Source organism: Myotis daubentonii, chromosome 2 (genome assembly GCF_963259705.1).
Source record: "Myotis daubentonii chromosome 2, mMyoDau2.1, whole genome shotgun sequence".
Lineage (NCBI taxonomy): Eukaryota > Metazoa > Chordata > Mammalia > Chiroptera > Vespertilionidae > Myotis > Myotis daubentonii.
Genome location: NC_081841.1, coordinates 162450212 through 162462472, shown reverse-complemented (window position 1 = coordinate 162462472; position 12261 = coordinate 162450212).

Genomic DNA, 12261 nt, shown 5'->3' with positions numbered 1-12261 from the left:
TTGCCTTTTTGCTTTATGTTGTTCACCAGTGTGGGAAAAACTAGGGACCAAGTAATCCTGGATTGAGGAAAATACACTTCAAACTTTCATCATTTTGACTCTTTTTCTTTCTGCCTTTCTTTCTTTAAAAAAAAAAAAGATTTTTTTATTGATTTTTAGAGATAGAGGAAGAGAGAGAGAGAGAGAGAGAGAGAAACATCCATATGAGAGCCAGATATTAGCTGCTGCCTCCTGCATGCCCTGACAGGGAATCAAATTGGCAATCTTTCGGTACACAGGACAACACCCAACCAACTGAGCCATACCTGTCAGGGTGCTATTGTACATTTTTTAATGTTCAATTTATTAAACTCATATATCTAAAACTAATTGTTGAACAGTTAACATTGATTATAAATGTTATTAATTAATTTTTATTAATTTATTTAAACTTTAATAGTAGATTTATTATAGCTGGTGGTTTTGATCACGTCGGTGCCTTAATATTATCCAAATTTATGAAAATACAGTAATTTAAAACATATTACATAGCCTGCCCGGTGTGGCTCAGTGGTTGAGCATTGACCTATGAACCAGGAGGTTACAGTTTGATTCCCCTTCAGGGCAGATGACAGGGTTGTGGGCTCGATCCCCAGTAGGAAGTGTGCAAGAGGCAGTGGATCAATGATTCTCTCTCATCATTGATGTTTCTCTCTCTCCCTCTCCTTTCCTCTCTGAAACCAATAAAATATATTAAAAAAAACATATTACATAAACTTGAACTTATACTAAAACATGCACATTGTGTGTTTATTCTCTTTATTATTTACACACTTCTAAAATATCTTCCAATTTTTAATTTTTATTTTAACTTCCAGGGTTGCATTTCAATAGTGTTATTTGGGTCCTAAGGTGGCAGAGTCTTACCAGACCCTAAGAAAAAGAGAACATTTCATAGTGCCTGAGGTTATATGTTTATCAAGCAAGTAATTCTTGGTTGGCGTATATGACAGGATTTCTGCTCTTCAGGTAAATTTTTTGCACTCTTCCTTTAAACTACATATACCTTTAACTTCACTTTGAACACTTGGTGTAATTCATTGACTTGTTATTAGGATATTTAGCTTTCTCTGTTAACATTATTAAACATGTACTCTTTATTAATACATTATTATAATTAGCAGAGCCATGTAGAGCTTTTATAAGCTGTGTGCTGAGAGATAGGAACTGCACAGTTCATGCACTTAGGGCTCTCTTTTAGTTCAGTATTATATGGAGCCTTTGCTCCTAATCAATCTGCCAGGTCTTGATACATGCGTTGTCTCTGCAGCTGGAGACATGCTTGGCTTCCACACAGTTCTTTTTGTTTATTATTTACTGCTTATATAGATAAAAATAAGTACAAAATATGAATTTAAATAATATAAAATGTAATTTTATAAATCATCATATTAACTACAAGGTATTCCACAAAAAGTATACATACTTTAACAGCTGATAACTCAATTTTGAAAATGAAATGTTATTTAATAAACACTGCCTTTATAATTATTCAAAGTGTGTATATACATTTTTGGGGACACTAAATATATATACTTATATACTGAGTGACCATATTATTATGACTGGCCAGATTATTATGACCACCCCATCAGTATAATGAAGTGAATTAGTTATGCAAATAATAATAATAATAAAACCTTGAGAGTATTTGCTTAGGAATTTTACAATATTCAGTATTTTTGGAAGTGTCCATGAAGTACTGATGGGGTAGTCATAATAATCTGGACGGTCATAGTAATCTGGCCACTCAGGGTATATATATGAAAAAAATCCATATATTTTAATCAGATGCTACAGAATAAATTTTAAATATATCCTGTTATATTCACCATTTTTGCATATTACAACTAACACTTCCTTCAATATCACTTGATTTTTATAACTTTTGCAGTTAATAGCCAGACTTTTTTATTAAAAGTTTTTCATATTTTATAATTCAGAAAAGTTACTTTTTTCTAAAATGTATTTGAATACACTTTTTGTTCCATTCTCTCTGTTTCTATATAAACATTTTAGCTATAAATTTAAATACAATACTTCTTTTGGCTCCATCTTTATTTTTTCCATATTCTGGATGTTTTAAAAAATGGGTTTATTGAGGTATTGCATTGACATACAAGCTCACTCTTGTAGCATGTGTAATTTGATGTAAATTTTGAAATAAATATATACCCGTGGAATCTTAACCATAATCAGAATAATTAACATATTGATTACTGAAGTTTTCTTGTGTTCCTTAGTAGTCTTTCTCCTGCCCTTCCTCTCTTTTTCCCCTTTTTTTCATGCTCAGGTTAACAATAGATTAGCTTGCATTTCCTACTGTTGAAATCACATAGCATGTACCCTTTTTTCTGGCTTTTTAAACTCATCATAATCATTATAAAATTCATGGGTTTTCTTTGGTAAATCAATAGCTCAGTTATTTTTCAGTAATTTTTTATTATATGGAGATAGCATAATTGGTTATCCATTTACCTGTCCTCCAGGACTCATTGCTGGCTCTGCTTTCTTTCCATCCACAGTCCTGTGACATATACTGTATATTGACCACTCTCACACTTGATGCCACAGCCCCAGCCACTCTCCCCTGTCCCAGGCTCACAATTCCCATTATCTATTAAGCATCTCTTTCTGAATGTATAGTTGGCTAATTGAACTTAACATGACCAGGACTAGCATCTGTTCCTTTACATTGGATCACTACCTAGTTTTAAAACCTTCCAAAGTTTTCTCAGTGTTATTGGCTATAACACTGTGTAACCTGGACCCTGTATGTAGCCCTAGATTAATCGTGGCCTATCTTCTGTTCTCCTACATTTGAAACATTCTCAAATAAACTCTATTTCTGGACCCAGGTATGTGTCCTAGTTGGCTTGTGTTCTTACTGTTTCCCTTGTCTCTGTTCCTCTTCCACTGGCTCTTACAAGGCTGAGTCCTCATCACTCTGTTTTGGGCTCAAATATTCCCTCCCCAAATATGGGGTTGGCAAAAGCAGGTTTATAGTTGTTCATATGGAAAATAATATAATTAATAAATAATACAAGAACAAACTATTTTTACATACTCACAACTGTAAGCCTACTTTTGCCCCACCCTGTCTATCTTCCTCACCCTTGCCCTTACAACTAAAGTACCATCTCCCTTGCTTTGTTATCAGCCTGTTTATTTTTTAGTTGCACTTGCTACTGCAGCTAATGTTGTGTTGTTTACTTCATTAAATGCTGTTTCCCTTCTCTAGGATGTCACCTCCTGAAGACAGAGACTATGCCTGAGTGTTCAGTGTTACATCCCACACTTTGCACAGTGTCTACCACATGAGAGCACCTGACAAATATTTATGCATAACAATGTATGAATAAATATCACCACCATCCACTTAATAATTCTAGACTGTTATCTTTCTCAAACCTGCATATCTGATTTGTCACTAGTATTCTGAGTCATAAATTCTCATTCCTTGGCATATTCTATTATTCTTTACTTCCTCCTCTCCACTATTCTAATAGTCTGTGTGGCATTCATTAATATCCACATACTTTCTGTACCTCAATTTCCTCTTCTGTAAAATATGAACAAAAAGAACACTGGCTTCAAGAGATAACAGCAAGCATCCTGCATATGATAGTTATTGCCAAATGTGACCACTTCCTCCTTTGTGTCCCCTCCACATCATCTTTCGTAGTATCTGTAGCTTCTCCCCACATCATTTGCTCCACCTGCAGGAAGTCAGCAAATGCTTCAAGGACAGGACTCTGTCTTTGTGTCTCATCATGAAGACATGCTCAATTAATGTTAGTTAGATACGTGGATACATTCATTAACAATGAAATTGCTGCTCTAACTGGTTTGATACAGAAAGAAGAATTCCACCCTCCCCCCTTCGAAAGGACTGCTTAAATTTCATGCTTATTTCAGGTGATCCCAATTACCTGTCTGTCCAGAAATAAAACCCAAAGAATCCATCTAGTAGAAATATATTTAGCATGTTCTCATTCTGCAAATAGCCCATGGGACTATTTAATCCATGGGACTCAAATGTATAAGGCTTCATATATATGCTTGAGTAACGAATAAATTTGATGAATGAAGTAGAACTAATTAGGGCAAGTGCTATTTCTGTCTCTATTTTCCCCAAGTTTCTGTGCGGGTCCTTAGGGAACCTTGCACTTGTCCCTACTCAGGGTGAGTGTCAGAGGAGCACTTTGGGGCCCTTACTAGCTCCTCCCCTGAGGAACCCCTCATTCCTAAACTGACCGGTCAGACTTAGGCAACAGCTGGGCCCATTTAAGCAGAGCTCAGAATCACTGTACCTTAATGGCAGAGTCTGAGGCTAAAGTCTCTCTCTTTCATCGGCAGCACTCAAGTATAATGCAAAACACAGGCACCAACTGCTTCAGTCTCACTTGCTTCCGGTTCCTGCTCTATGTGGGTGACAGGGTAAACCGAGGTAAAACAGTGATTCTCAACAAATGCTTCATATTAGAATTTCCTGTGGAGCTTTAAGAATTCCATAGCCCAAGCCCCACCCCAGTCTAATGCACAGTCTCTGCAGGTGGAAAAAAGTATTAGTATTATTTTGAAAAAAAACAACCCAGGTGATTCTGATGTGAAGACAAGTTTGAGAAACACTTAGAAAAATTAGGAGGTCTGGGTCAAACTAGAAGTACCATTGAAACATAACAAATTATTTTGTCAATTAAAGTTCAGCAATTGCTAAACATTAGATGTCTTAGCCATTTACTGACTTGGGTGCAAAAAGAGCACCTTCAGTGTCCTCCGCACTTACTCAGCTTCTCCAGGGACCAGGTGAGCCCTGATAACACTGGTCTGCCTAGTCTGGAAACAGTGATGTCCTCCCTCCAACTTCTCCTAACACAATGCAAGTAGAAAATGGTGCAGCGATATCTGGGAAGTCGGGTGGGGTCAGAGAGAAAACCATAAGTATGTTCCTTGAAAACTAAAAATAGAACTACCATATGATCCAGCAATCTCACTTCTGGGTAAGTATCCCAAAGAATTGAAATTGGAATCTCAAAGAAATAGCCCCACCCTCCATGCTCACTGTAGCATTATTCACAATATCCAAGACATGGAAACAACCTAAGCGTCCATCGAGTGGATAAAGAAAATGTGATATAGAAATACAATGGAATACCTTCAGCCTTTAAATTAAAAAAAGAGAGAGAGAGACTGAGAGAAGAGAGAACCCTGCCATTGGCAACATCATGGGTGAACATGAAGGACATTCCGCCAAGTGAGAAAAGCCAGACACAAAAGAACAAACACTGTATGACTCCACTTACACGAGTTATCTAAAATAGTCACACTCCTGGAAACAGTAGACTGGTGGGTGCTAGGGGCTGGGGAGAGAGGGTTGCTGTTCAAGGAAGATAAAATATTAGTTATAGAAGGTGAATAAGGTCTGAACACACAGTACCTGTATTAACAATGCATACTATGCACTTAAAAAACTTCAAGAGGCCCAGACAGGCAAGGCTCAGTGGTTGAGCGTCAACCTATGAACCAGGAGGTCATGATTTGATTCCCAGTCACAGCACATGGGGCACTGGGGTTGTGGGCTCCATCCCTAGTGTGGGGAGTGCAGGAGGCAGCCAATCAATGACTCTCACTCATCACTGATGTTTCTATCTCTCTCTCCCTCTCCCTTCCTCTCTGAAATCAATAAAAATATATTTAAAAAACAAAACCTTAAAAGGTTGGATCTCAAATTAAGTATTGTTACCACAAAATATAAATAAAATCAACACATTCTGTTAAAAAGAAGTGTGTCCATATGTATGCTATCTACTTGGCTACCATAAAATTTGAATGACGAGTGTACTGAATCTGTCTAATAGAGGTTGGTTTTGTTTCATTCTTCCAAAATGCTTGAAATAAATAAGATGATGGCCCATTACTAAAAGGAAAAAAATTCGGGCTCTGTCATTTACTCAGAGGGAACACAGCTAAGAAATAAATGACGAACAGCTGGAGCAGACATGCTAGGTTATCTGCTTTCTCTTTAAGAAGCAGTTAGAGCTTCTAGAGAAAAGCAGCAGAAAACATGTCTGGAGAAAGAGGGATTATATTGGGAGAAACACAGAATCACTGAGGGACTTCTGTGCTCAGAGCAGTAGCTGAAACGTGCTAATGATCCATTTAACACCTGCCATTTTAATTAGCACCTAAGGACAAGCTGAAATTGAGAGAGAGGGCTGGAAACAGGAAAATGGCCTGAGAGGCAGCCCAAGGTCAGAAGCAAAATAAAGAACCACTGTTTATGGAAGCAGGTGATTATAGGTTGTTAGCCAGGGAGCACAATTTACATTTAGGAGCTATTTGATTTCTTTATTAGTAATATGTTCATGATGTAAAATTTGGAACAGAAGCTAATTTGTAAATTGTATCAAGAAAATTAGATTTGATATACACTGTTTTAAAACTTGCCCTTTTTAGTCTAGTGATTTTAAAGAATCAAAATAGCAAAGAGAGCATGAAACCCAGCCTTTCAGGAGTCAGTCACACTTCTGTTAATTTGAGCTACTATCCAGCTGATTAGTAGCAAGTAGATACAAACTCTCATGGCTTATAAGCCTGGTGGCCAAAATATATCAAATTCAAATAAATAAAATCTCATGTATTTAATAATATATGTAGGGCAGCAGTGGGGGTGGGGTGTCAGGGGTGTATTCAGCATAATTCAGAGTCAAATCATAAACATTCCCAATGTCACCAGCTTTGGGAAATGTTGCCTCATACTAAGACCTACTGTATGCATCTAATTTCTGACTAGCCAGGCTGTTGCGGCCAAAAGGTAAACTGAGTGGGGCGGGGGGTGAAAGGATTAAGGAAAGACAGATAAGAGAATGAAAGCTGGGTCTCGGTGGGACGCTGCTCCCTGATGAGGAGACAGCGCGGGCACCCACAAGCCGTGTCTTTATTTTATAGCAGATGCCACAAGGCAAAGTAGGGGCGTGATCACGTTGTTTACAGCATTCTCGTGAGTTTCAACCCTACTCGACTACATGCACATGAACTCTACCACAAGGCACGTGGGGCCACATGTTTGGACCATAGGTTCAAGCTTACTACCACAGCCGTTGGCTATGATTGTGCTGGGTGGGCCCTGCCCTCCAGCTGGGACTTGCACGTGGCAATGAGAGGACCCTGTCCTTTCATTAGTCCGAGGTTTGAACCTGGCCAAAACACTGTAGCCACGCCCCATACCAGGCCATTTCATCACTGATTTGCTCCAATCCTTTAGGTCCCTGCAGTGCAGTGTAGAACTACTCTGAGCTGGTACCAACTCCATTCACACTTCTGGTAAGACTTTTCATGCAGAATTGTGCATTTCTGGAGACAGGTACCTGTCACCAACCATGAACCCATGCTCAGGGAAGATCACCAAAGCAATACCATGGTTCTCAGCCTTTATAAGATCATGAGCATGAAGTTTAAACCCCAAGTGAGGTCTGGAAAGTCCCTTCTAAGCAGCACATAAATGGTATGGTGTGTTCATTGATCAAGTTAGGAGGTGAGAAGGACATCGGAGAATATCACCAGGCTACATCCCTTATGAACTGTTTTCCATATGCAATCCTAGAGAAAATTGCCAAAATGCTCCTTGTAAGAATAAAAGTGAAAGCACTAGGACTTTCACAGTTTTCAAAGGCACATCTCAGCATATTCTCTGTGAAGCAATGTCTTTGTTTGCTTTGGCTCAGATCCAGACACATCAGGAATTTAGGAGAACAATAATAGATCAACTAGTAGAGTTCTTTGTTTTTAATTTATTTTGGTTTTGTTTTATTTTTCAAAGATACTACTTGAAATGGGCAAAGAATACAGAAACTGAAAAGGTACCTATAGTACAAGTTTATATAACAAATGGTAAAAAAAAATTCATTGGATGTATATTACAGGTATCTGTGTATGGGTGTATCCTATCTAATAAAAGAGAAAAATGGTAATTGGCGTACGACGATACCCTTTTCATTGGCTAATCAGGGCTATATGCAAATTAACTGCCAACTAAGATTGGCAGTTAACTGCCAACAAGATGGCGGTTAATTTGCATATGTAGGCACAATGCGGGGAGGTGAAAGGGAAAGCAGGAAGAAGCCCCCTGCCACTGACAGTGATCGGAAACCCAGGGGGGAGCTAAGAGCTGAGGGGCAGGACAAAGGCAGCCCTGGGGCCGCCTTTGCCCTGCCCCCCAGCCATGATTGGAGAATCAGGCGCCTTTGCCGCCCTGGCCAGTGATAGCAGGAAGTAGGGGTGGAGCCAGCGATTGGAGCTGGGCACGGTCTAAGCTGGCAGTCCCGGGAGCTAGAGGTCCCTTGCCTGGGCCTAAAGAGAAGCCCACGATCGCGGGGCCGCTGCAGTTGCGGGTCCCCGCTGCCCGGGCCGGACGCTTAGGCCAGAGGCGTTAGGCCTGGGCAGGGGCGGAGCCTGCAACCGCGGGGAGCTGGGGGTCCCCTGCCCAGGCCTGACACCTCTGCCGGAGGCCTCAGGCCTGGTCAAGGGGCTGATCCGGTGATTGGTGATCAGAGGGTGATGAGGGTCAACTCCTCTGGCCGAGGCATCAGGCCTTGGCGGGGGGCTGAGCCAGGGATTGGAGGGATATGATGGTCCCCTTGCCCAAGCCTGAAGCCTGGGTCAGAGGCATCAGGCTTGGGCGGGGGGTGGAGCAAGCGATCAGAGGGAGATGGGGGTCCCCTGCCCAGGCATGATTCCTGGGCCAGAGGCCTCAGGCCTGAGCAGGGGCCAGAGCCAGTGATCAGGGGGAGATGGGGGTCCCCTGTCCAAGCCTGACACCTCTGGCGGAGGCGTCAGGCCTGGGCAAGGGGCCGATCAAGCGATCATCGGAGGGTGATTGGGGTCTACGCCTCTGGCCGAGGCATGAGGCCTGGGCAAGGGGCCGATCCTGCGATTGGAGGGTGATAGGGGTCAACGCCTGAAGGCTCCCAGTATGTGAGAGGGGGCAGGCTGGGCTGAGGGACACTCCCCTCCCCACACACACCTAGTGCACGAATTTCGTGCACCGGGCCCCTAGTATATATATATGAGTGTATATATATAGACACACATATATATACACATATACATATGTGTGTATACATATATGGCCTATTACAATGTAAGAGTCTTTCTCCAATTCTGTGATTCTAGGAGCATTTTCCTATCCTTTTATTCATTTGGGCCCACAAAATTCTTATATATAACAAATGAGTCTGGTAAAAATTTAAAAATTCATTTATTTGTGAAGATTTTTTCTCTAAACAAATTATCTTAAAAAAGCAATTGTACACAACAAAGACTTCTATATCACATGTTTTTACTTAGGTTAAAATGCAACTATATTTTTACTAACACTTGGGAAAAACAAACAACTTTTTAAAAACTAGAGAGAAATCCCATGGCCTGCCATTTATTTGCTCTGCAAATATACATATCACATCTCTTTAAACAATGGGAGGTGCCATATGAATTAGCACATCTTTAAAAATTTTGAATATGCCAGAAATATTCCAAAACTCTTTACTGCTCCAAGATAGTTAATGGGGAATACATTATTGAAATAGTATTCTATATGCATGAGTATTAATTAAAGTATATAGATAAAGATTAATTTTTACCTACATTTAGAAAGTTCTTACAACAAAAGTTTTTATGATTCTATGATTTAAATCATAAAGATTCTGGCTTTAGTTTTCTCCTACTAAATGTTGTAAAGATGGCTCAAAGTTATTGGGGATTTCTTAAGAAATAAATTGATCTTTAAATGTTTACTTAAGTTCATGGAACCTATTTGAAGCATTTAATGCAAGAAACAAAGATCAATAAGTCATGGTCTTGTCTAAAATGTTTACAGTATAGTAATCAAATATATAGAAAATAAAAGGACCCGCAAATATATACATGCAGACATGTATCTGTGTGCAAATATTTACATATAAATAATCATGTATTAAACATATAGTATATGTAGCTATTACTTATAAATAATTATATATTAAAATATACCATATATAACTATATATAAAATATATAATATATGATTTTATGTAACTAATTTAAAATATAAAAAGATAATAAATTATTTACCTATAATAAAAGGAACCAGAAGAGTGGCATCAATAAGGAGCCATGGAGGTGTGGAGAGAGAGTGATAGCTGGTTAGAATAAACCAAGGCAGGCCTCTCAGAAGCTGTGGGACCTGATAATGATCAAGATCTTCCAAAATGGGTAAGTTATCAACACAGAGATGAGTTCATATTAAGGTATGAAAAAGGAATAAATAAGGCACACATTAAACAGCTAAAATGCAAAAAATGAAAATGAAAACACACAGTAGTCCAGTATACTGTACTAGTGTATTAGTAATAGTACACTGGACTATTGTATATTTTGACAAGAGGGTATCATATGGTACAGATAGCCCTGACATACAGCTTGGCATCATATAGCGTGAGGGACATCTGAAAGCCAGGCTAAAAGGTTTGGTTTTACCCAATTGGCTGAAAGATCTGAAGGTTTCAGAGCTAAGTTTTGGAAAGTTTCTGTTTAATATATATGACTAAAGAGATATAGGAAACAGGACTGCTACTCAGAAAACCTTGTACAACAGTCCAGGAGAGTAATAAGAAGAAGAGGAACTGGAGTGTTGGGAGTGGAAGAAAAAAGAGAGTTTTATAAGAAAAGAAAGAGAGAAAGGAGAAAACAAACATGAGGTCCAGATGACTAACATATATGGGGAGCTAATGGTTGAGACATGACTGACTTTCGTGAGCCAAAAGGCAGTGCAATGGTTCAAAATGTAACCAAGTCAGCCCAACAAACGTCTCCTGAGCGTTTGCTACCCATGAACTGTGCCCACAACGATGAGTGAGACAATACAGACAGTGCACTCCGGGGTTTGGTAAACTCGTGAAGGAGGAAAGCAAACAAATAGCTTTTCCTACAGTTCAAAGCTAATCACTGCTTAATAATCAGAGGGGTGATTTTCATGGTGGGCCTGGATGAAGAGTAGGAGCCAGAGATATTGATGTGAGGGGGTAGGGAACATTTGGGATGCATGACACAAGAAAGAGGATTAGCTAAGTGAAAAGGAATGTCTGGGCCAGATAGATATGAAAAGTATAGGAGGAGAGGCCAAGAAAGAGGTTGGCACTTTCGATAACATGGAAGATGGGATGAAGGAACAGGGTGTTGACAGAAGCAGGCTGGAGGCAAAATCTGTTCATATAAAAGAGTAGTGCCAAGTAGGCAGAATTTTGTTATTGAATTAGTCTGCAATAGAAACCACCCCCAAACCAATTTTCTTTGGAATCATATTTTAAATGTGGGTCTCGACCTGCCTGTTTACCTGCCCTGATGGAGAAGGTGAAGGTTTCAATTACTCCTGGCTGGTGGAGAGGAAGTAGAGTATGAGCAGTAGAAATCTCATGTTTCTCCCTGAAATGTGCACAAGTCTAATTAGCTTCTTAGTATTGATGGCTGATGTGAAAACATGATTTTATAAGTCTATCTTGTTTGCATTTGAAATATAATTATTTGAGTGGTATTTAAAAATTATTTTGGAGGCATTTATAAACCATTCCCCATGAATAAAGCAAAGTAGAATAACCTCAAATTTTATCCTATATAATAAAATCCTAATATGTTAAGTGTCTGGTCAACTGTTCAGCTGTTCAACAAATCAAGCCATAATATGCTAATGATATGCTAAGGCTGCTCAACCACTCGTTATGACATGCACTGACCACGTAGGTTAGCTTGCTGCTGGGGTCAGGCTGATTGGGACTGAGCAAACAGGTCGGACACGCCCTGGAGCCCTCACACCCTGGAGCCCTTCTGCCATCCCTCCCCAGCTAGCCAACCTCCTGCAACACTCCCAACCACGATCGTGCACCCGTGGGTCCCTCAGCCTGGCCTGCACCCTCCTGCAATCTGGGACCCCTTGGGGGATGTTGGAGAGCTGGTTTTGGCCCAATCCCAAAGGCCAGGCCAAAGGACACCACTGGTACATGAATTTGTGCACCGGGCCTCTAATATATATATCATGAAACAAAGCAGTTGTTTAATTTTAAAAAATGGATGAGAGGTAAACCATTTGACTTGAAGTGATTTCCACAAAGAAACTGAGTGGAAAACAAGATAGAGAAATGTGGCTAATATAATGCAATTTTTTGTTTGTTTTAATCCTCGCCCGAGAAT